The 25,671-nt window shown below is 41.9% G+C and overlaps 2 non-coding genes across 2 annotated transcripts; both read left to right on the plus strand.

Moving 5' to 3' along the window:
• Positions 1-6,571: 6,571 nt before the first annotated feature.
• Positions 6,572-6,633, plus strand: LOC142646558 (U7 small nuclear RNA). Its single transcript, XR_012847488.1, has one exon. It is a non-coding gene; the product is annotated as a U7 small nuclear RNA (small nuclear RNA).
• Positions 6,634-21,615: 14,982 nt separating this feature from the next.
• Positions 21,616-21,677, plus strand: LOC142646562 (U7 small nuclear RNA). The gene has a single exon (XR_012847492.1). It is a non-coding gene; the product is annotated as a U7 small nuclear RNA (small nuclear RNA).
• Positions 21,678-25,671: the final 3,994 nt, after the last annotated feature.

Consider the following 25,671-nt stretch of genomic DNA (forward strand, 5'->3'; position numbering starts at 1 on the left):
TCTCCTCCTCTTTCTCCTCCTCTTTTCTCTCTCCTCCTATTTCCCCTCCTCCTCCTTTTTCGATTTGGGAGTAAACTCCGCCCCTTTTTTCTGCTTTTCTACAGACAGTAGGTGGGTTAGCCCCGCCCCTTCCTGTTTATGTAAATGTATATATCTCTGTTCTGTCTTCCTGATGTGTTATAACTTCTCTATCATTTTATATAAAGGGGATTTGCTGATTATTTCTACATGTCTGGTCTGTGATCTGGAGGAAATTTGTAGTTTGTGATGATTTTTCTTTTCAGATAATAAATCTTTTTTCTCTGTGGTCTCCGTGCTATTGATGATGATCGGGGGAGTTGAGGTCAGATGAACGGCTCATTTTATATTGTGTTTATAGCTCTTTTACTATTTGTTTAAAAACTTTTTGGCAAATGCTGAAGAGTTCCAAATGTTTGTTTAAATGATATAATTAATGATATAAAATTTTTGTTCTTTATTGGGATTGTGTTCTTTCTTGTGTTAACCAAGTTTTATTTCCGTAAGAATTTCTCACATTTTATTTCCTAATTGAATTTTTAAGTCAAAAGCAGGAATATAATGGGAAAGTGATGAAGTCTATACATTATACTTTTTCTGTGTGCATGGATTTAGCTTAAAAATACAGGGCAAATGTGCAACGTGGTAAAGTCTCCTCTGATGTTACTGATTGTCGTATTATGTAAACGCCCCACACTTCTACCGAGCTGAACTTGGATTGTATAGATCCCTTCAAAATGGTGGAAAAATTGCCGCTTTACTAACGAAGTAAAACCACTTATTGTAAATGGTGGACATAGTCATGTACAGAAGAACGTTCTAATTCCGTTATTTAACAAACAGTTGCGGATTTCCAGCCTTTGTTGAAAATGAAAACCCAAAATCATTCTGCTTCTGGAGCTGCAGGTTCAGAGCTCAGTGGGCATTCCCTATGAAGTTGCTCCCTCTATTATTATTATCATCATCCTTGTTCTCCTCCTCTTTCTCCTCCTCTTTTCTCTCTCCTCCTATTTCCCCTCCTCCTCCTTTTTCGATTTGGGAGTAAACTCCGCCCCTTTTTTCTGCTTTTTTTACAGACAGTAGGTGGGTTAGCCCCGCCCCTTCCTGTTTATGTAAATTTATATATCTCTGTTCTGTCTTCCTGATGTGTTATAACTTCTCTATCATTTTATATAAAGGGGATTTGCTGATTATTTCTACGTGTCTGATCTGTGATCTGGAGGAAATTTGTAGTTTGGGATGATTTTTCTTTTCAGATAATAAATCTGTTTTCTCTGTGATCTCCGTGATATTGATGATGATCGGGGGAGTTGAGGTCGGATGAACGGCTCCTTGTGTATTGTGTTTATAGCTCTTTTACTATTTGTTTAACAGCTTTTTGGCAAATGCTGAAGAATTCCAAATGTTTGTTTAAAAGATATAATTAATGATATAAAATTTTTGATCATCATTGGGATTGTGTTCTTTCTTGTGTTAGCCAAGTTTTATTTCTGTACGTACTTCTCCCATTTTATTTCCTAATTGAATTTGTAAGTCAAAAGCAGGAATATAATGGGAAAGTGATGAAGTCTGTACATTATACTTTTTCTGTGTTTAGGGTCTTCTCATGGATTTGGCTTAAAAATACAGGGCAAATGTGCAACGTGGGAAAGTCTCCTCTGATGTTACTGATTGTCGTATTATGTAAACGCCCCACACTTCTACCGAGCTGAACTTGGATTGTATAGATCCCTTCAAAATGGTGGAAAAACTGCCGCTTTACTAACGAAGTAAAACCACTTATTGTAAATGGTGGACATAGTCATGTACAGAAGAACGTTCTAATTCAATTATTTAACAAACAGTTGCGGATTTCCAGCCTTTGTTGAAAATGAAAACCCAAAATCATTCTGCTTCTGGAGCTGCAGGTTCAGAGCTCAGTGGGCATTCCCTATGAAGTTGCTCCCTCTATTATTATCATCATCCTTATTCTCCTCCTCTTTCTCCTCCTCTTTTTTCTCTCCTCCTATTTCCCCTCCTCCTCCTTTTTCGATTTGGGAGTAAACTCTGCCCCTTTTTGCTGCTTTTCTACAGACAGTAGGTGGGTTAGCCCTGCCGCTTCCTTTTTATGTAAATGTATATATCTCTGTTCTGTATTCCTGATGTGTTATAACTTCTCTATCATTTTATATAAAGGGGATTTGCTGATTATTTCTACATGTCTGGTCTGTGATCTGGAGGAAATTTGTAGTTTGTGATGATTTTTCTTTTCAGATAATAAATCTTTTTTCTCTGTGGTCTCCGTGCTATTGATGATGATCGGGGGCGTTGAGGTCGGATGAACAGCTCATTTTATATTGTGTTTATAGCTCTTTTACTATTTGTTTAACAGCTTTTTGGCAAATGCTGAAGAGTTCCAATTGTTTGTTTAAAAGATATAATAAATGATATACATTTTTTGATCATTATTGGGATTGTGTTCTTTCTTGTGTTAGCCAACTTTTATTTCCGTAAGTATTTCTCACATTTTATTTCCTAATGGAATTTTTAAGTCAAAAGCAGGAATATAATGGGAAAGTGATGAAGTCTGTACATTATACTTTTTCTGTGTTTATGGTCTTCTCATGGATTTGGCTTAAAAATACAGGGCAAATGTGCAACGTGGGAAAGTCTCGTCTGATGTTACTGATTGTCGTATTATGTAAACGCCCCACACTTCTACCGAGCTGAACTTGGATTGTATAGATCCCTTCAAAATGGTGGAAAAACTGCCGCTTTACTAACGAAGTAAAACCACTTATTGTAAATGGTGGACATAGTCATGTACAGAAGAACGTTCTAATTCCGTTATTTAACAAACAGTTGCGGATTTCCAGCCTTTGTTGAAAATGAAAACCCAAAATCATTCTGCTTCTGGAGCTGCAGGTTCAGAGCTCAGTGGGCATTCCCTATGAAGTTGCTCCCTCTATTATTATTATCATCATCATCATCATCATCATCATCATCATCATCATCATCATCATCATCATCATCATCATCATCATCATCATCATCATCATCATCATCATCATCATCATCATCATCATCATCATCATCATCATCATCATCCTTATTCTTATTCTTATTCTCCTCCTATTTCCCCTCCTCCTCCTTTTTCGATTTGGGAGTAAACTCCGCCCCTTTTTTCTGCTTTTCTACAGACAGTACGTGGGTTAGCCCCGCCCCTTCCTGTTTATGTAAATTTATATATCTCTGTTCTGTCTTCCTGATGTGTTATAACTTCTCTATCATTTTATATAAAGGGGATTTGCTGATTATTTCTACGTGTCTGATCTGTGATCTGGAGGAAATTTGTAGTTTGTGATGATTTTTCTTTTCAGATAATAAATCTGTTTTCTCTGTGATCTCCGTGATATTGATGATGATCGGGGGAGTTGAGGTCGGATGAACGGCTCCTTGTGTATTGTGTTTATAGCTCTTTTACTATTTGTTTAACAGCTTTTTGGCGAATGCTGAAGAGTTCCAAATGTTTGTTTAAAAGATATAATTAATGATATAAAATTTTTGATCATTAATGAGATCGTGTTCTTTCTTGTGTTAGCCAAGTTTTATTTCTGTAAGAATTTCTCACATTTTATTTCCTAATTTAATTTTTAAGTCAAAAGCAGGAATATAATGGGAAAGTGATGAAGTCTATACATTATACTTTTTCTGTGTGCATGGATTTGGCTTAAAAATACAGGGCAAATGTGCAACGTGGTAAAGTCTCCTCTGATGTTACTGATTGTCGTATTATGTAAACGCCCCACACTTCTACCGAGCTGAACTTGGATTGTATAGATCCCTTCAAAATGGTGGAAAAACTGCCGCTTTACTAACGAAGCAAAACCACTTATTGTAAATGGTGGACATAGTCATGTACAGAAGAACGTTCTAATTCCGTTATTTAACAAACAGTTGCGGATTTCCAGCCTTTGTTGAAAATGAAAACCCAAAATCATTCTGCTTCTGGAGCTGCAGGTTCAGAGCTCAGTGGGCATTCCCTATGAAGTTGCTCCCTCTATTATTATTATCATCATCATCCTTGTTCTCCTCCTCTTTTCTCTCTCCTCCTATTTCCCCTCCTCCTCCTTTTTCGATTTTGGAGTAAATTCCGCCCCTTTTTTCTGCTTTTCTACAGACAGTAGGTGGGTTAGCCCCGCCCCTTCCTGTTTATGTAAATTTATATATCTCTGTTCTGTCTTCCTGATGTGTTATAACTTCTCTATCATTTTATATAAAGGGGATTTGCTGATTATTTCTACGTGTCTGATCTGTGATCTGGAGGAAATTTGTAGTTTGTGATGATTTTTCTTTTCAGATAATAAATCTGTTTTCTCTGTGATCTCCGTGATATTGATGATGATCGGGGGAGTTGAGGTCGGATGAACGGCTCCTTGTGTATTGTGTTTATAGCTCTTTTACTATTTGTTTAACAGCTTTTTGGCGAATGCTGAAGAGTTCCAAATGTTTGTTTAAAAGATATAATTAATGATATAAAATTTTTGATCATTAATGAGATCGTGTTCTTTCTTGTGTTAGCCAAGTTTTATTTCCGTAAGAATTTCTCACATTTTATTTCCTAATTTAATTTTTAAGTCAAAAGCAGGAATATAATGGGAAAGTGATGAAGTCTATACATTATACTTTTTCTGTGTGCATGGATTTGGCTTAAAAATACAGGGCAAATGTGCAACGTGGTAAAGTCTCCTCTGATGTTACTGATTGTCGTATTATGTAAATGCCCCACACTTCTACCGAGCTGAACTTGGATTGTATAGATCCCTTCAAAATGGTGGAAAAACTGCCGCTTTACTAACGAAGTAAAACCACTTATTGTAAATGGTGGACATAGTCATGTACAGAAGAACGTTCTAATTCCGTTATTTAACAAACAGTTGCGGATTTCCAGCCTTTGTTGAAAATGAAAACCCCAAATCATTCTGCTTCTGGAGCTGCAGGTTCAGAGCTCAGTGGGCATTCCCTATGAAGTTGCTCCCTCTATTATTATCATCATCCTTATTCTCCTCCTCTTTCTCCTCCTCTTTTCTCTCTCCTCCTATTTCCCCTCCTCCTCCTTTTTCGATTTGGGAGTAAACTCCGCCACTTTTTTCTGCTTTTCTACAGACAGTAGTTGGGTTAGCCCTGCCCCTTCCTGTTTATGTAAATTTATATATCTCTGTTCTGTCTTCCTGATGTGTTATAACTTCTCTATCATTTTATATAAAGGGGATTTGCTGATTATTTCTACGTGTCTGATCTGTGATCTGGAGGAAATTTGTAGTTTGTGATGATTTTTCTTTTCAGATAATAAATCTGTTTTCTCTGTGATCTCCGTGATATTGATGATGATCGGGGGAGTTGAGTTCGGATGAACGGCTCGTTGTGTATTGTGTTTATAGCTCTTTTATTATTTGTTTAACAGCTTTTTGGCAAATGCTGAAGAGTTCCAAATGTTTGTTTAAAAGATATAATTTATGATATAAAATTTTTGATCATTTTTGGGATTGTGTTCTTTCATGTGTTAGCCAAGTTTTATTTCTGTAAGAATTTCTCACATTTTATTTCCTAATTGAATTTTTAAGTCAAAAGCAGGAATATAATGGGAAAGTGATGAAGTCTGTACATTATACTTTTTCTGTGTTCATGGATTTGGCTTAGAAATACAGGGCAAATGTGCAACGTGGTAAAGTCTCCTCTGATGTTACTGATTGTCGTATTATGTAAACGCCCCACACTTCTACCGAGCTGAACTTGGATTGTATAGATCCCTTCAAAATGGTGGAAAAACTGCCGCTTTACTAACGAAGTAAAACCACTTATTGTAAATGGTGGACATAGTCATGTACAGAAGAACGTTCTAATTCCGTTATTTAACAAACAGTTGCGGATTTCCAGCCTTTGTTGAAAATGAAAACCCAAAATCTTTCTGCTTCTGGAGCTGCAGGTTCAGAGCTCAGTGGGCATTCCCTATGAAGTTGCTCCCTCTATTATCATCATCATCATCATCATCATCATCATCATCATCATCATCATCATCATCATCATCATCATCATCATCATCATCATCATCATCATCATCATCATCATCATCATCATCATCATCATCATCATCATCATCATCATCATCATCATCATCATCATCATCATCATCATCATCATCCTTATTCTCCTCCTCTTTCTCCTCCTCTTTTCTCTCTCCTCCTATCTCCCCTCCTCCTCCTTTTTCGATTTGGGAGTAAACCCCGCCCCCTTTTTCTGCGTTTCTACAGACTGTAGGTGGGTTAGCCCCGCCCCTTCCTGTTTATGTAAATTTATATATCTCTGTTCTGTCTTCCTGACGTGTTATAACTTCTCTATCATTTTATATAAAGGGGATTTGCTGATTATTTATACGTGTCTGATCTGTGATCTGGAGGAAATTTGTAGTTTGTGATGATTTTTCTTTTCAGATAATAAATCTTTTTTCTCTGTGGTCTCCGTGTTATTGATGATGATTGGGGGAGTTGAGGTCGGATGAACGGCTCCTTGTGTATTGTGTTTATAGCTCTTTCACTATTTGTTTAGTAGCTTTTTGGCAAACGCTGAAGAGCCCCAAATGTTTCTTGGCCTTTTGGCTAAGATCAAGTGTAGTACCTGCTCAAGCTGAGGTTAGTAATCATCTCTGCCGGTGGTTAATGGGCCATCGTAGGGGGATGACAGAACACCGAGGTGAGGGCAGGGAACCACAACGGTCATTGCTCTGGTGTACGCATTTGGTTTAAAGGTACCATTTGTAGGTCACCAGGCGACTGCTGGATCGAGGTTGGGTAGTTTGAATGCCTCAGTTGCTATGTGCCCCAGGGCTGGTGACCTTGGGGTGCCCTAACTCACTGGGGGTGGGATCCCACTGAGTGAAGGCACATTTGCATGCACTCTTCTTTCACACTTCTAAGCACACACCTTTTTTCTCCCGGCCTTCTGACTGGGAGATGAGGAATTTTTTTTTATACCTGGCGGATGTCCAGGCTGTATCACAGCGCACATCCACTTATTTAATTTTGTTTTTCACTGTGTGTTTGTCACGTTTGTCACAAGGATTTTGGGATGCGGGGACCCTCCTGAGGTCTAGGGGGAAAATGTGTGGCCTTCTGGTTCCTTTTTCCCCTGCAACCTGGCCTCCCTTCTTCGGAGGGGAGGTGCAACTAGGATGCAGGCTCCTAGGTGGACACTGGGGTGGCAGCCCAGGTAGAAGCCTAGGAGTGTGTTTGGGTCTCCCTAAGCTTCGGCGAGGGGGGATCATCGATCCTTGATCCTCTAGGCCTATGGTTTGGAGGGTCAGGGAATGGTTATGCGGGGCCTCTCTCTTTTAAGAGAAGGGCTGCGATAGCCGCATCCTTGTGCACTTTTTATGCACTTGGGTGATAGAAAGCACGGCTCGGGCTTTCAAAAAAAAATAAAAAATTTGGCAAACGCTGAAGAGCCTCAAATGTTTGTTAAAAAAAATAGAATTAACGATCTAGAGATACAATGATTACTACAATACGAATGATACTTCCAGGCCATTTCGGGTCTTTTTAGGAAGACCCTGCATTGGTGATATCACTGTGGTTTTTGGACCGACAGAAGATGGCAGGAGCCGATTTTCTTACTGGGATACAGAAGACAGTACGCTTGAAGGTGGAGCTGAGCGATGGAGAAAAGAATTGTGTTTCGTATATTGGACATGAGATCATTGAGAAGATGGCAGGTATTTCTTTGGACCAAGTATTCTGTGTGCAAGAGTCCAGGAAGTCGGGAATATACGATGTTTCTTTTTATTCTGATGGGGATTGTTTATTGTTCTATGAGAGCCTGAAGATCAATGCAAAAAATCAGGTGTTGAACAATATTAGTTTTGTACCCTTATTTGAGCTTGATATCAAAGCAGTATTCGTGCATGTGTTTAACCCTTTTACTGAACTCAGCATAATTAAGAATTTTTTAAGCCTTTATTGCATGAGTGTGAAGGGTGGAATTCAGCAGAAGAGTTTACTGGGTGTTTTTAATGTCACTCACAAATTTTGGGTCAAACTAAGGACTGATGACTCCTGTATTGGAGGTGTGAAGCTTCCCCCAGCCAATTTTTCCATTGCCGGCCATAGAGGATACCTATGGTATCAAGGTCAGCCATCTTTTTGTAGAAATTGCTTTTCTTTCAGTCATGTTAGAGAACAGTGCCCAGGTGTAAAATTACACCTCCTGACAAAGGTTGCAAAACGCGCGTCGAGGTGCTGTTCGTCCAGGTGTAATATTTCTCCACCATGTCCTCTGCAGGTATAGTTGACTTTTACACTCATTGTAGTTGATATTTTTAATTTCTGACGTAGTGCTCCATGCTTTACTTATATAATTGTACTCTTGGTATTGGAGCAACCTGTATTTGCAGCGTTATCTATATCAGGCCCCCTGTGTTCTGATGCTGATATTGCATGTTGATATACTATTTGGTCTCCCATCCTTTATTTAAAGGTACATGCTTTTGTGTATGAGGACCTTCTATTTGATTACATATATTTACAATTTTTTCATTTTACTGCACCTGGTATATTTTATGATATTTTAATTGTCTATAGTATATACTTGGGAGGGGGGGTTAATTTTTGTATCTCTATTTTTGTATTTATGTGTAATAAAGTATTATGATGAATAAAATTATTTTGATAAAATAATAATGCATCAAGATTTATCTTTGGTTAAATAAAAAACCAGGTGTAAAATTATGCCGAAATTGTAAAATGCCTGAACATGAAGCTGGTGCATGTTCTATGCCTAGAGCATGTGATTTGTGTGGAAAGACTGGCCATGTATATAAAGACTGTCCTGTATCTCAGAGGAGGAAAGAGGAGGATAGGAGGCAAGATGAGGCTAAAAGGTTAAAAAATCTTATGGAGGTGAGGAGGAAGGAGGAAGAGGAGAGGAGGAAGAAGCTGAGTCTGGAGCAACAACGTGAGAGTGTGATAGCAGAGCAGGTGAGGAGTGGAGGTGCTCAGGAGCAGGTGGTGGCTGAGGCGGCCATTGAAGAAATGGAGTGGAGGCGCTCAGGAGCAGGGGAGGAGCGGAGGCGCTCAGGAGCAGGGGAGGAGCGGAGGTTCTCAGGAGCAGGGGAGGAGTGGAGGATGTGGGAAGTTTGTGTGGGGAAAAGTGCCACACCTATCATGCGGATAGTGGGAGATGTGGCTCCAGAATCGATCTATGTTTGGTGTCCAAGAGTATGATGGGAAAGAAATTTATGCAAATGAGGGTGGTATATTCAGATTATGATTGGGTTAAGTGTGAATTGGAGTTGGATGCAAATTGTGTTGGGGGAGGGGTATGTGGAAACTAAATATTAGAGTATGTTCACACGCACTAATTACGGACGTAATTCGGGCGTTTTTGCCCCGAATTACGTCCGAAAAATGCGCCTCGATAGCGTTGACAAACATCTGCCCATTGAAAGCAATGGGCTGACGTTTGTCTGTTCACACGAGGCGTATATTTACGCGCTGCTGTCAAATGACGGCGCGTAAATTGACGCCCCCGCGTCAAAGAAGTGACCTGTCACTTCTTTGGGTGTAATTGGAGCCGTTATTTATTGACTCCAATGAAAAGCAGCGCCAATTACGACCGTAATGGACGCGGCGTTCAAGCGCCTGCACATGCTGTTATGGCTGAAATTACGGGGATGTTTCCTCCTGAAAACATCCCCGTCATTTCAGCCGTTACGGACGCTGCCGTGTGAAAATACCCTAAGTCTGTTGGAGGGGGAGGGAGTATATGAGAGATATGTAAGAAAAATATGAAGTTTGGAGGGGTAGAAAGAGTGAGTTTGAAGATGTGTTGTGTTGGTGCGATTGGATGAAAGAAAGGACGCGTGTTTTTTTTAAGAGAGAAGGTCATAGGAAAGCGGCTGATCGAAAGAAAATGTATGTCGGTTTGAGTAAAAGATTGTCCTTTTTGTGCACTTTGAGAAGAAACGGGTGGGAAGTGGATGAGAAGATTCAGAGTGTGAAGGAAAGTATGAAGGAGTGGTCGGTGAGGAGAGGGAAGGAGATTATGTATCAGGCAAAGTTTGACAAATTAGAAAAGGATGAGAAGGGCTCCAGGTATTTCTTTAAGAGAGTGGTTGGAAAAAGGAAGATCTGGTGAGAGTGTATGACAAGGAGGGAAGGGTGGTGGAAGGGAATGGGGTCATGTCTGCGGTGGAAGATTATTCTAAGGAATTGTATGCGGTTAAAGGGGGGTTAAAGATTTGGAGTCTGAAAGAAACAGAAGAAATGATCCAGCGCTGAGTCTAGTTGTTGGTTAAAAAGGAAGCGATGTTCCCACCTTTATTGGGGTGATGTAGGTTAAAATTGTAGGGAGACGCAGTCCCAAGAAGAATGTGAGTAGGCGGTTCTGCCCTGGCCTACGCGTTTCGAGCAACTCCTGTGCTCTTAGTCATGGCAAAGAAATGTGTCTCACCTTTTTTGGAATTGTGATTTAGATGTCAGTGGAAGGATGTGCGAGGACGGTGTTGGATAGATTATATATATACACCTATAGATACACTATATATAGGTGGGATAAAAAAAGGTTTGGAGAAGTTGATGCTGAGGGAACGTGGACATTTTTGAAGTGGAAGATTGTAGTGAGGGTATAAATAGGGGCGTGGAGACTCCGAATATATGTGATGTTTACTGTTTGTTAATATGTATTGTGTATATTAAAAACCTGATGATGAATTGGATTAAACTATATTTGATCGAAAATCTGCTGAAGGAAAGTGGATTGATTTACTAGATGTGTTTTTAATCCAAACATGAAGGTTAAAAAAAAAAAAAAAAAAAAAGCAAATGCTGAAGAACCCCAAATGTTTCCTTAAGATAGAATTAATGATATAGAGTTTATGACAAATATTGGGATTATGTTCTTGATTGTATTTTCCAGGTTTTATTTCTGGAAGGATTTCTCACAACATATATAGATAAACAGGTTAATAATGCCGAAAACAACTGCAGTATCAGACTACAAAGGCTTTGATTGTAGTCTGTAACCATGGAGACACATAGATCTGTTTAGGAGCTGTAAGCATAAGATTGGAAGAGATTGATCAGTTGTTTGTATTTGGGATCTAATCTGTAGAGAAATTGTTTGCAGGATCGACACAGACAACATAAGGGTCCTGGGAACAGTCTATACGCCCCTTCATCTCAAACACCTCGGCACAGAGCACCCCCTTATTACGAGCTATGAATGTTATTAGCTCTGTCCCTGATGTGGAATCTAATAGTCAGGAGGATACTGCTTTTAACCCCTTAATGACCGGGCCTGAAAAGACCTTAATGACCAAGCCAGATTTGTTAAATCTGGTATGTCTGACTTTATCAGAGAATAACTCTGCGAAAGTTTTGAATATCCAAGTAATTCTGACATTGTTTTTTCGTCACATGTTGTACTTTATTTTAGTGGTAAAAGTAGACTGATACGATTTGCGGAAATTAATGAAAAAATTGAAAAATTGAAGACATTTTGTAAAAATTATCATTTTTCCCTATTAACTGCAATATGTCACATATGTACATACATACTGTACAATTTTTTTTATTAAATATATATTTCCATCGCTTTACTCTATTTTGGCAGCACTTTTGAAAAAAATAATTTTTTTTGAGCAATTTAGAAGACTTACAAGTTTAGTAATGACTTTATAAATTTTGAAGTACATTTTGTTTTCCTGCACCAAGCCAGGTTTTCAGAGGCTCATAGGTGTCAGAATGGTGGAAACTTCCACAAGTGACACCATTTTGAAAACTACACCCCTTAAGGTATTTATTAAGGGGTGTTGTAAGTATTTTGACCCCACAGTTTTTTTGTAAGAATTCATGCAAAGCAGGCGTAAAAAAATATAATTTCACTTTTTTCATAAAAGTATCATTTTGAAGACCGATTTCTTTGTAAAGCGACCATGAGAATGAAGAAATGCACCCCAAAATCTATCACCCTGTTTCTCCTGTTTTCAGAAATGCCCACATTGTGACCCTAATGCGTTGCCTGGACACACGGCAGAGCCCGAAAGGAAGGTAGCACCCGGAGGCATTCAGGTCTCATATTTTGCTTGAAAATGTTTTAGGCCCCACTGTACATTTGGAGAGGTTTTGAACTACCAGAACGATAGAAACTCCCCATAAACGACCCCATTTAGAAAACTAGACCCCTTAAGGTATTTATCTAGGGCTGTAGTGAGTATTTTGACCCCACAGTTTTTTGCTAAATTGAATGCATAGCAGGTGAAATTAAAAAAAAACACTTTTTATATAAAAGTATCACTTTGAAGACCGATTTCTTTGTAAAGCGACCATGAGAATGAAGAAACACCCCCCAAAATCTATCACCCTGTTTCTCCTGTTTTCAAAAATGCCCCCATTGTGACCCTAATGCGTTGCCTGGACACACGGCAGGGCCCGAAAGGGAGGTAGCACCCGAAGACTTTCAGGACACACATTTTGCTTGAAAATGTTTCAGGTCCCATTACACATTTATAGAGGCACTGAGCTGCCAAAAAGATAGAAACTCCCCATAAATGACCCCATTTTGAAAACTAGACCGCTTAAGGTATTCATCAGTATTTTGACCCCACAGTTTTTGCAGGAATTAATGCAAAGCAGGTGGAAAGAAAATTTTATTTCACTTTTTTTCACAAATGTGTCATTTTAAGGTCAGATTTCTTGTACAGAGGACATGAGAATAAGGAAATGCACCAGAAAATGTATCACCCTGTTTCTCCTGTGTTAAAAAATATCCCCATTGTGGCCCTAATGTGTTTCCTGGACACACGGCAGGACCCAAAAGGACGGGAGCACCCGGAGGCTTTCAGGACACACGTTTTGCTTTGAAAATGGGAGGATTGTACTTTTCTAGATTGAGAAATAGATGTCCCTAACAGTTTCTACACCCTATGACTATGTCGTGCTAAGAAAGCAGCTGTCCTGAAATCATGTCAGTCCATAGACATTATGTATATCAACCCGCTCTGATATATAGTAAGTTAGAGTGGGAAAATGTATTAAACTGTTGGCGGAAAAAGGCTATATATCCTAAAGAAAGGAGAAACAATGTATCCAGCTATGTGGAAAACTAGAGCATGTTCACAGGATGAAAGAAAATTTGTAGGGCTGTAATGACTTTATTATTCAAAGTGACTGGTCATACAACGTCTCTTTAGCTCCATCAATCCCTATATAAGGGACGAATGTGCCAAGTGACGCGGTACACCATAACAAGCCCCTGCCCGGCAAGGTAGGAACCGCCATGTGCACAAAACAACCAATCACCTGTAGAATATATAAACGGGCAGTGTCCCACACCGTATGTATAGATACAGTAAAGGACCACTACTCCCCAAATTAATGTCGCTATTTCTAGAAGTATTGTCGGGTGTAAGAAGTCCACCAAAAACCCGAACAAAACTGTAATAAAGCCCATAGTGTATTGATAAGGACAAAACAGGGACTTATGCATAGACCAGGGTTGGAAGGACAAGCGGAACAATAATATCCTCAACTTCCTTTGCCATGATTAAGAACGCAGTGTGCGTTCGAAACGCGTAGGCTCGGGCACACTCCCTGCTTACTCTTGCCTTGAGACTGTGTCTCGCTTCTAAGATTTTAAATATTTTTCCAATAAACATGGGACTTGTTCTTCCCTTTTAAACACCAACATTGGCGCTGGATCATCTTTCCTTTTTCCTGCAATACACACCGCGAGCCGTCGCGGGGATCCGAGCGACATCTCAGCAGACGCAGAACCGGTGAGCTGGAGGCCCGACACCGTTTTTTGGGGTATTTTTGGTTAGATGTTGAAGGGATGGGGGGTAAAAAATGTTTTTCAACAAGTCGGTGTACATCCTCTGACTCATGGACTACTCTCTGGTCTGCAGATTGAAATAGGAGATCTTCAATCACTTTCTCCTGAAATTCAAAGAATGTCGCCCTGCCCGCTGATTTTTTGTACAGGACAAATGCATTCTGCATCGCAACCTGAATTTGTTATAGCCGATGACACACACATGCTTTTGTCTATCTGCAGAGGCCCCACGTTCTCTAATAGTTGCTGTTGCACTTGAATGGACAGTGCTGATCATGTAGACGTCCTTGCGGTCACGAAATTTTAAAGCCAGCATCTTCTCAATTTGAAAAGTGCATGACTCCCCCTTTCGTAGTTTTTTATCCACAAGCTGACGTGGGAAACCTTTGCGATTCCTGCGTATTGTGCCACAGGCTCCGGTGTTGGCACAATGAAGGGCGCTAAACAATGGCACACTGGTATAAAAACTGTCCGTGTATACATGATACCCCTTGTGTAGGAAAGGGCCAATTAAATCCCACACAATCTTACCAGTGGTACCAATATAAAGAGCTTAATAAAATCTGTAAAAATTTAATAAAATTAGCAAAAATACAAAATGAAAGGCAGGTGGCCAAGGATAGTAAAACAAATCCCAAAAAATTCTTCAAGTATATAAATGCTAAAAAGCCAAGGTCTGAACATGTAGGACCCCTAGATAGTGGTAATGGGGAGTTGATCACAGGGGATCAAGAGAAGGCAGAGTTACTAAATGGGTTCTTTAGCTCTGTATATACAACAGAAGAAAGAGCAGCTGATGTAGCCAGTGCTGTTAATATATCAGTTGATATACTGAATTGGATGAATGTAGATATGGTCCAAGCTAAATTAAATAAAATAAATGTGCACAAGGCCCCGGGACCAGATGGGTTACACCCTAGAATTCTTAAAGAGCTTAGTTCAGTTATTTCTGTCCCCCTTTTCATAATATTCAGAGAATCACTAGTGACTGGTATAGTGCCAAGGGACTGGCGCAGCGCAAATGTGGTGCCTATTTTCAAAAAGGGCTCTAGGTCTTCCCCGGGTAATTATAGATCAGTAAGCTGAACATCCATCGTGGGGAAAATGTTTGAGGGGCTATTGAGGGACTACATACAGGATTATGTGACAATAAATAGCATTATAAGTGACAGCCAGCACGGTTTTACTAAGGACAGAAGTTGTCAAACTAACCTAATCTGTTTTTATGAAGAGGTGAGCAGAAGCCTAGACAGAGGGGCCACTGTGGATTTAGTGTTTTTGGACTTTGCAAAGGCATTTGACACTGTCCCTCATAGACGTCTAATGGGTAAATTAAGGACTATAGGTTTAGAAAATATAGTTTGTAATTGGATTGAGAATTGGCTCAAGGACCGTATCCAGAGAGTTGTGGTCAATGATTCCTACTCTGAATGGTCCCCGGTAATAAGTGGTGTACCCCAGGGTTCAGTGCTGGGACCCCTATTATTCAACTTATTTATTAATGATATAGAGGATGGGATTAATAGCACGATTTCTATTTTTGCATATGACACCAAGCTATGTAATATAGTTCAGTCTATGGAAGATGTTCATGAATTGCAAGCGGATTTAAACAAACTAAGTATATGGGCGTCCACTTGGCAGATGAAGTTTAATGTAGATAAATGTAAAGTTATGCATCTGGGTACCAACAACCTGCATGCATCATATGTCCTAAGGGGAGCTACACTGGCGGATTCACTTGTTGAGAAGGATCTGGGTGTTCTTGTAAATCATAAACTCAATAACAGCATGCAGTGTCAATCAGCTGCTTCAAAGGCCAGCAGGATATTGTCGTGTATTAAAAGAGGCATGGACTCACGGGACAGGGATGTAATATTGTCACTTTACAAAGCATTAGTGAGGCCTCATCTAGAATATGCAGTTCAGTTCTGGGCTCCAGTTCATAGAAAGGATGCCCTGGAGTTGGAAAAAATACAAAGAAGAGCAACGAAACTAATTAGGGGCATGGAGAATCTACGTTATGAGGAAAGATTAAAAGAATTAAATCTATTTAGCCTTGAAAAAAGACGACTAAGGGGGGACGTGATTAACTTATATAAATATATGAATGGCACATACAAAAAATATGGTGAAATCCTGTTCCTTGTAAAACCCCGTCAAAAAACAAGGGGGCACTCCCTCCGTCTGGAGAAAAAAAGGTTCAAGCTGCAGAGGCGACAAGGCTTCTTTACCGTGAGAACTGTGAATCTATGGAATAGCCTACCACAGGAGCTGGTCGCAGCAGGGACAGTAGATGGCTTTAAAAAAGGATTAGATAATTTCCTAGAACAAAAAAATATTAGCTCCTATGTGTAGAAATTTTTCCTTCCCTTTTCCCGTCCCTTGGTTGAACTTGATGGACATGTGTCTTTTTTCAGCCGTACTAACTATGTAACTATGTAATAAATATTTGGAGGGCACCCTGGTGGATTAAATTCACTGTCTTTACCCTCGTAGATCTTAAATGCACATGTGTAGCCAGTAGTCCTTTCACATAACTTGTAGATCTTTACCCCGTATTTTGCACTTTTTGAGGGTATGAATTGACGGAATGAGAGACGCCCTTTGAAATTTGTGGGATTCCACAACCTGGCATTAGGTGACGAAGGCTTATTGGCAATGTACTGCCTGGCATACAAATTTGTTTCCTGCACAAAATGTTCCAAAACTTGGTCCGTAATAAAAATGTTAAAATAATTTAGTGGTGAAAAATTACTGACATTGGGACTTATGCCAGGAGTAGCAATAAAGTCATTTATGGTGGGAGAAAATAAACTCGTGGGTTCCCACACTAAATCGGTTTGGTGGGGTTGTGCAATTTCAGGGGCTGCACTTTGAACGGAAGTTGTGGAAACTGCACCGTCTCCCATATCACTGATTCTGGGTCTCATATCCATAGAATCCCTTGAAGCGACACTTTCGCTGTCGCTTTCAAGTAAGGCTGGGTTCACACGACCTATTTTCAGACGTAAACGAGGCGTATTATGCCTCGTTTTACGTCTGAAAATAGGGCTACAATATGTCGGCAAACATCTGCCCATTCATTTGAATGGGTTTGCCGACTTACTGTGCAGACAACCTGTCATTTACGCGTCGTCGTTTGACAGCTGTCAAACGACGACGCGTAAAAATACAGCCTCGTCAAAAGAAGTGCAGGACACTTATATACATTATATGCAGAACACTTATATACATTATATGCAGGACACTTCTTTGGACGTTTTTGGAGCCGTTTTCTCATAGACTCCAATGAAAACAGCTCCAAAAACGGACGTAAAAAACGCATTGAAAACGCAGCGAAAACCGTGAGTTGCTCAAAAAACGTCTGAAAATCAGGGTCTGTTTTCCCTTGAAAACAGCTCCGTATTTTCAGACGTTTTTGGTCACTACGTGTGCACATACCTTAAAAGCTCAACTTCAGATGCAGAATCCGTATCTGAGCATAGCATCTGATAGGCTTCCTCAACGCTGTATCTTCTGGCAGCCATAATGAATATACAGTCTAAACCGCAAATAATAAATGGAACTAGCGGTTTCAATTTTTTTTTTATCAACTAAGGCCTCATGCACACGACCGTAAAAACACCCGTTATTGCGGGCCGTGCTCGTAATTATGAGTCGTAATTACGAGCACGGTCGTGTGCATGAAGCCTAATCAACTAAGAACACTAAAAGAATTAAACTTTTTTTATTATTGTTTTTTTTTAGTTTTTTTTTTTTTCAAACCTAAACCTAAACCCTTTGCCTAACACAAACCGTAAACCCAAGCCCAGAACAGCACCCTACGCCGTCTAAGGCCCCATGCACACGAACGTGTTTTTGTGGCCGCAATTCCCCCGAAAATCCACGGGAGAATTGCGGCCCCATTCTTTTCTATGGGGCCATGCACACGACCGTAGTTTTTGCGGTCCTTGCATGGCCCGGGAGCCCGGACCGCAGGAAGAACAGGTATGTCTTATTACGGCGCTGTTCTGCGGTCCGGGCTCATTGAAAACAATGGTGGCGGCCATATGCATGTCCCGCGACTTGCGGGCGGCCTGCGGCTGACAGTCCGCAGCCGGCCGACCCAAAAATCACGGCCGTGCACACGGCTACGGTCGTGTGCATGAGGCCTAACAGCGTACACGCCGTCTAACAGCGTACCCTAAAAAGAAAGTAGTTTATAGTACGATTCTTAATAATAATAATAATAATAATAATCTTTATTTATATAGCGCCAACATATTACGCAGCACTTTACAATTTAGAGGGGACATGAAACAAACAATATCAGACATTACATAGTGACAAAGTTCATTTACAATTCAAATCTGGGGAGTGAGGACCCTGCTCGCAAGAGCTTACAATCTATGGGGAAATAAGGGAGACACAAAGTGTAACAGTGTTTGTTCTGTACAATGGTCCGGCCATTTTTATACACATGCGCTGGTAACATAAAGCTGCATGAGCCGGTCACCAGCCAGTATCCGTGTATGACGGACATGAAGAGAAGGAGTGTGAGGGAATCTTATTCTGATGACTAATCTAAATGGAGGGCCATGGAAAGGAGTCAGATTAGGGAATGTTATAGGCCTGTCTAAATAGATGTGTTTTCAGGGCACGTTTAAAACTGTGGATATTGGGAATTAATCTGATTGTCTGCGGTAGCGCATTCCAGAGGACTGGTGCAGCACGAGAGAAATCCTGGAGACGGGAGTGGGAGGTTCGGATTATGGAGGATTTTAATCTAAGGTCATTGGCAGAACGTAGAGCCCGAGTAGGGTGGTGGACAGAGATGAGGGAGGAGATGTAAGGAGGTGCAGCACTGTGGAGAGCTTTGTGGGTGAGAGTAATAAGTTTGAATTTTAATCGGAAGGGGATGGGCAACCAGTGCAGTGACTGGCACAGATTAGAGGCGTTGGTGTAGCGGTTGGTCATAAAGATGAGCCTGGCTGCTGCATTGAGGATAGATTGGAGAGGGGAGAGTTTAGTGAGGGGAAGACCGACTAGTAATGAGTTACAGTAGTCAAGACGAGAGTGAATCAGAGCAACAATGAGAGTTTTGGCGGTTTCCTCCGTAAGAAAAGAGCGGATTCTGGAGATGTTTTTGAGGTGAAAATGTCAGGAGTGCGAAAGTGATTGAATGTGAGGAGTAAAGGAAAGATCGGAGTCAAAAATAACCCCGAGACAGCGGGCGTGCTGCTTAGGAGTTATGATAGAGACAGCGGGCGTGCTGCTTAGGAGTGATGGTAGTGCCACACACTGAGATGGAGATATCAGGGTTAGGGAGGTTAGTAGATGGTGGGAACACAAGGAGCTCAGTTTTAGAAAGATTCAGTTTCAGATAGAGAGAGGACATGATGTTAGAGACAGCGGACAGACAATCACTGGTGTTCTGTATTAGAGCAGGGGTGATGTCACGGGAAGAGGTATATAATTGGGTGTCATCAGCGTAGAGATGGTACTGGAAGCCAAATCTGCTGAAGGTTTGTCCAATAGGTGCTGTGTAGAGAGAAAAGAGCAGCGGACCTAGGACTGATCCCTGAGGAACCCCGATATCAAGGGGAAGAGGAGAAGAAGTGGAACCAGCAAATGACACACTGAATGAGCGGTCAGAGAGATAGGAGGAAAACCAAGAGAGAGCCGCGTCCTTGAGGCCAATAGAGTGGAGCATGTTAAGTAGGAGTTTGTGGTCTACAGTGTCAAAGGCTGCAGAGCGATCCAAAAGAATCAGGAGAGAGGATTTACCGTCCGATTTAGCCACCAAGAGATCATTTGAGACTTTAGTAAGGGCAGTTTCTGTGGAGTGTAGAGTGCGGAAACCAGATTGTAAGGGGTCAAGAATGGAGTTAGCAGAGAGATAGCGGATAAGGCGAGAGTAGACCAAGCGTTCCAGGAGTTTGGAGATGAAGGGCAGATTAGAGACTGGTCGGTAGTTGGCAGCGCTGGATGGGTCAAGAGTTGGTTTTTTCAATAATGGGTTTATAATGGCATGTTTAAAAGCAGAGGGAAAGATACCAGATGAAAGAGAGAGGTTAAATATTTTAGTGAGGTGACTAGTGACAGCCGGGGAGAGGGACTGGAGGAGGTGTGAGGGGAGAGGGACTGGAGGAGGTGTGAGGGGACAGGATCACTAGGGCAGGTAGTAGGACGAGAAGAAGAGAGGAGCCTCGAGACTTCTTCTTCAGTTATTGGGTCAAATGCTGAGAGTGAAGAAGAGGGAGTGCGGGAGGGAAGGGGATCCATGTTACTAGGGGACTGGGAGATAATATCATGCCGGATGTTGTAAATTTTAACTTTAAAATAATTGGCCAGGTCTTCAGCACTGAGATCTGTGATTGGCGTCTGCACTTTAGGACTAAAGAGGGAGTGAAAAGTATCAAAGAGGCGTTTTGGATTATTAGATAGTGTGGAGATGAGAGAAGTGAAATAGACTTGTTTGGCGCGGTGAAGGGCAGAGTTGTAAGTTTTGAGCATAAATTTGTAATGGAGGAAATCTGCATCCAAATGCGATTTTCTCCACAGTCGTTCGGCACATCTCGAGCACCGCTGAAGAAAGCGGGATTGAGGCGTGTGCCAGGGTTGTCGTCGTCTTTGTCGGGTGGTTCGGAGTGTAGTGGGGGCTGCTTCATCCAATTCTTAGTATATACAGTAAATATATTTATATTTATATATATATATATATATATATATATATATATATATATATATGTATATACTATATACTATAAAATACTGAAAAAAATGTGTTTTTTTTTTAATAAACTGTGTGTGAGGAACAAGTGATTTTGTGTGGGGACACTGACACACTTGTATCTGTTTCTTTCCACAGCTAGAACAGTGAGGAGAAACAGATACATGTTTTTACTTTTATTTTTACTGTAGTGATCACTGTGATTGGATCTCATAGTGATCACAAAAGATCAGGAACCAATACTATTGGCTCCTGATCACTGCTCTAAGAACAGATCTGCTAGCAACAGCTCGTTCTTAGAGCAGGAGCTGTCATTTAGACACTCCCGGCGGCTCTGTACGCAGTAACAGCATGTGACCGCTGTGATTGGCTGTCACGACGAAATCCGCAGGTCCTGATGGCTGCACTAAGAACCGGACCTGTTACTTACAGCCGGTTTTTAGGGTGCCGTTAAACCCCCTCTACTACAGCGACGGCAAAAGGCGTCGCTGTAGACTGAGTACCTGCACCCCCTGACGTCAAAAGACGGTGGGCGGTCGTTAAGGGGTCAAAGTAACAATGGGCCCCTTATTTACTGGGTCCCTGTGCAACTGAAACAGTATCGATCCTAAATACACAGTGTGAATGAGGAGTTTGGTAATCTAAATATAAAGCCTTAGCCCTGCCTCTTCCTGTTTATGTAAATATAAAGCATTAGACCCGTCTCTTCCTGTTTATGTAAATATAAAGCATTAGACCCGCCTCTTCCTGTTTATGTAAATATATAGCATTAGACCCGCCTCTTCCTGTTTATGTAAATTCTTGATCTCTGTTCTGTCTTCCTGACGTGCTATAACTTCTCTATCATTTTATATAAAGGGGATTTGCTGATTATTTCTACGTGTCTGATCTGTGATCTGGAGAAAATTTGTAGTTTGTGATGATTTTTCTTTTCAGATAATAAATCTGTTTTCACTGTGGTCTCGGTGATATTGATGATGATCGGGGGAGTTGAGGTCGGATGAACGGCTCCTTGTGTATTGTGTTTATAGCTCTTTTACTATTTGTTTAACAGCTTTTTGGCAACTGCTGAAGAGCCCCAAACGTTGGTTTAAAAAATATAAATAATGATCTAGAAATACTTACCAGGCAGAGGAGATACCATGATCACTAAGGTGAGATTGGGAGTTTCTTGCCAGGTTCATGCGCCTTTGCCTTAGACCAGGGGTCTTTAACTCGGACAGGTAAGTGGGCCACATATAGAAACAATGGGAAGTTGATGGGCCGCATTACTTTCAAATTTGATACGATACAGAATTATTGTTAATCAATTAGTTATTTGAACTACTATAATAATACCGCTAGGTTTAAAATTTGAGAGATTTCTCCTTGTGCTTACTTCAACAATCCAGTTTTCCAGTTTAAGTGTCGCTAAATGCAGTCCGGCGTCTCAGTTGGCAGCGTTTGGCAGACACTCATGTCAAGATTGGGCAGCTCCTTTTTAGATTTTGCCACAGTGCCCTCTGTAGAGATTGCAACACACCCCTAGATAATGCCACAGTGCCCTCCGTAGATGCTGCCACAGTGCCCTCCGCAGATGTTGCCACACACCCCAAGTAGATAGCTCCATTGGGGCTCTCTCTAGGAGTTGAATCCCCAGCAACAGAGTGTTGCCGACACTCTGGCTGGTGATTCCTCTACTGTTGGAGCACCTGACGTCACTGTCCATACACAGTGATGTCAGGGAATTCTCCTGGACCGGAATGTGATATCAGGGGCAACCCCAAAGCCGGAGTCCCGGAGCTGAGCACTGGTATAGGCTCTGCGCTGGAACTCAGGGGAAGCCATTAACATCAGTGTTCATATATGGGCAGAGATGTCAGGGGCTTTCTCGGAGCAGTGCACTAGTAGGCTCTTCCTGGGACTCCAGCTGTGCTCCTGACATCACTTGGACTCCTGCTCTGGGGAAGCCCCTGACATCACTGTCAATGTGTGGATAGCAATGTCAGAGGCCTCCCCAGAGTCCCAGAGCAGAGACTATACTAGCGCTCTGCCCGGGACTCCAGCTATGGGGAAGCCCCAGACATGGATATGTAGACAGCGATGTCAGAAGATTCCACTGAGTCCCGGAGCAGAGCCGATACTAGCGGTCCGCCCATGACTTCGCTCTGGGGAAGACCCTGACACACTCACCATATATGGACAGCGATGTCAGGGAATTCCACAGAGCCCCGGAGCAGAGCCTGTACTAGCGCTCTGCCGGGACTCTGCTCTGCTTTGCGGAAGCCCCAGACACCGTGTGTCCAAACATGGACACCTATGTCAGGGAATTCCACAGAGTCCCGGAGCAGAGCCTATACCAGCGCTCTGCATGGGACTCCGGCTCTGGGGAAGCCCCAGACATCACTGTTCATATATGGACAGCGATGTCAGGGAATTCCAGAGCAGAGTCTGTACTAGCGGCTGTGTCCCGCGGGCCACATGCTTGAGACCCCTGTCTTAGAGCATATGTAGTAGGGTCCTTATCTGAGATTAATAATCATCTCTGCCGGTGGATTGGTCACCATCGTAGAGTGATGACAGAGAGTCAGAGATCCACTTGCATGGTACACCCGTGCAGGACTTAGACTAGGCCGCCGTCAAAAGGAGTATTGGTGGTCACTAAGGGGTTAATGGTGAAGTGTTTACAGCGGTGGATGGTCTCGTTTTAAACTATTCCCTGTACTAACAAATTTATCGGTGACGTATTACACAACAATGTATAACAAAATGTCACATAAAGAACATTGAGAAACTTCACACGCTCTTTCTTAGCGGATTTTTCGATTTGGGGTAAACTCCACCACCTTTTCCTGCTTTGATGCAGACAGTAGGTGGGTTAGCCCCGCCCCTTCCTGTTTATGTAAATTTATAAATGCTCTGTCTTCCTGACATGTTATAACTTCTCTATCATTTTATATAACGGGGATTTGCTGATTATTTCTGCGTGTCTGATGTGTGATCTGGAGGAAATTTTGTCGTTTGTGATGATTTTTCTTTTCAGATAATAAATCTGTTTTCTCTGTGGTCTCCGTGATGTTGATGATGATCGGGGGAGTTGAGGTCGGATGAACGGCTCCTTGTGTGTTGTGTTTATAGCTCTTTTACTATTTGTTTAACAGCTTTTTGGTAAATGCTGTAGAGCCTCAAATGTTTGTTTAAAAAATATAAATGATAATCTAGAGATACTTACCAGGCAGGGGAAATAACATGATCGCTAAAGTGGGATTGGGAGTTTCTTGCCAGGTTCTTGCACCTTGACCTTTGCCTTAGACCAGGGGTCTCTAACTCGGCCGGGTAAGTGGGTCACATATAGAAACAACGGGAAGTTGACGGGCCGCATTACTTTCAAATTTGCTACAATACAAAATTATTGTTAATCAATTACTTATTTGAACTACTATAATAATCCTACATTACTATAATAATACCGCTAGGTTTAAAATTTGAGAGATTTCTCCTTGTGCTTATTTCAACAATCCAGTTTTCCAGTTTAAGTGTCGCTAAATGCAGTCCGGCGTCTCAGTGAGCTGCATTTGGCAGACACACATGTCAAGATTGGGCAGCTCCTTTTTAGATAGTGCCACAGTGCCCTCTGTGGATGCTGCCACAGTGCCCTCTGCGGATGCTGCCACAGTGCCCTCTGCAGATAATGCCATACTGCCCTCTGCGGATAATGCCACAGTGCCCTCTGTAGATAATGCCACAGTGCCCTCTGTAGATAATGCCACAGTGCCCTCTGTAGATAAGGCCACAGTGCCCTCCGTAGATGCTGCTACAGTGCCCTCCGTAGATGCTGCCACAGTGCCCTCCGTAGATGCTGCTACAGTGCCCTCCATAGGTGCTGGCACAGTGCCCTCCGCAGATGCTGCCACACACCCCAAGTAGATAGCTCCATTGGGGCTCCCTCTAGGAGTGGAATCCCCAGCCAGAGCGTTGCCGACACTTTGGCTGGGGATTCCACTACTGTTGGAGCACCTGACGTCACTGTCCATACACAGTGACGTCAGGGGATTCTCCTGGACCGGAATGTGACATCAGGGGCAACCCCAGAGCCGGAGTCCTGGAGCTGAGGACTAGTATAGGCTCTGCGCCGGAACTCTGGGGAAGCCATTAACATCAGTGTCCATATATGGACAGTGATATCAGGGGCTTGCCCAGAGCTGGAGTCCCGGAGCAGAGCGCTAGTAGGCTCTTCCTGGGACTCCGCTCTGGGGAAGACACTGACACACTGACCATATATGGACAGCGATGTCAGGGAATTCCACAGAGTCCCGGAGCAGAGCCTGTACTAGCGCTCTGCCGGGACTCCGCTCTGGGAAAGCCCCAGACATCATGTGTCCAAACATGGACACCGAGGTCAGGGAATTCCACAGAATCCCGGAGCAGATGATATACCAGTGCTCTGCATGGGACTCCGGCTCTGGGGAAGCCCCAGACATCGCTGTTCATATATGGAAAGCGATGTCAGGGGATTCCAGAGTCCCGGAGCAGAGTCTGTACTAGCGGCTCTGTGTCCCGAGAGCCGCATGCTTGAGACCCCTGTCTTAGACCATGTGTAGTAGGGCCCTTATCTGACATTAGTAATCATCTTTGCCGGTGGATTGGTCACTATCGTAGAGTGATGACAGAGGGGTAGAGATCCACTTGCATGGTACACCCGTGCAGGACTTAGACTAGGCTGGCGTGAAAAGGCGTATTGGTGGTCACTAAAGGGTTAATGGTGAAGTGTTTACAGCGGGGGATGGTTTAGTTTTAAACTATTCCCTGCACTAACAAATTTATCTGTGACTTATTACACAACAATGTATAACAAAATGTCACATAAAGAACATTGAGAAACTTCACACTCTTTCTTAGCGGGTTTTTTGATTTGGGGGTAAGCTCCACCTCCTTTTCCTGCTTTTCTACAGACAGTAGGTGGGTTAGCCCCGCCCCTTCCTGTTTATGTAAATTTATATATCTCTGTTCTGTCTTCCTGACGTGTTATAACTTCTCTATCATTTTATATAAAGGGGATTTGCTGATTATTACTACGTGTCTGATCTGTGATCTGG

Source organism: Rhinoderma darwinii, chromosome 4 (assembly GCF_050947455.1).
Source record: "Rhinoderma darwinii isolate aRhiDar2 chromosome 4, aRhiDar2.hap1, whole genome shotgun sequence".
NCBI classification, from domain to species: domain Eukaryota; kingdom Metazoa; phylum Chordata; class Amphibia; order Anura; family Rhinodermatidae; genus Rhinoderma; species Rhinoderma darwinii.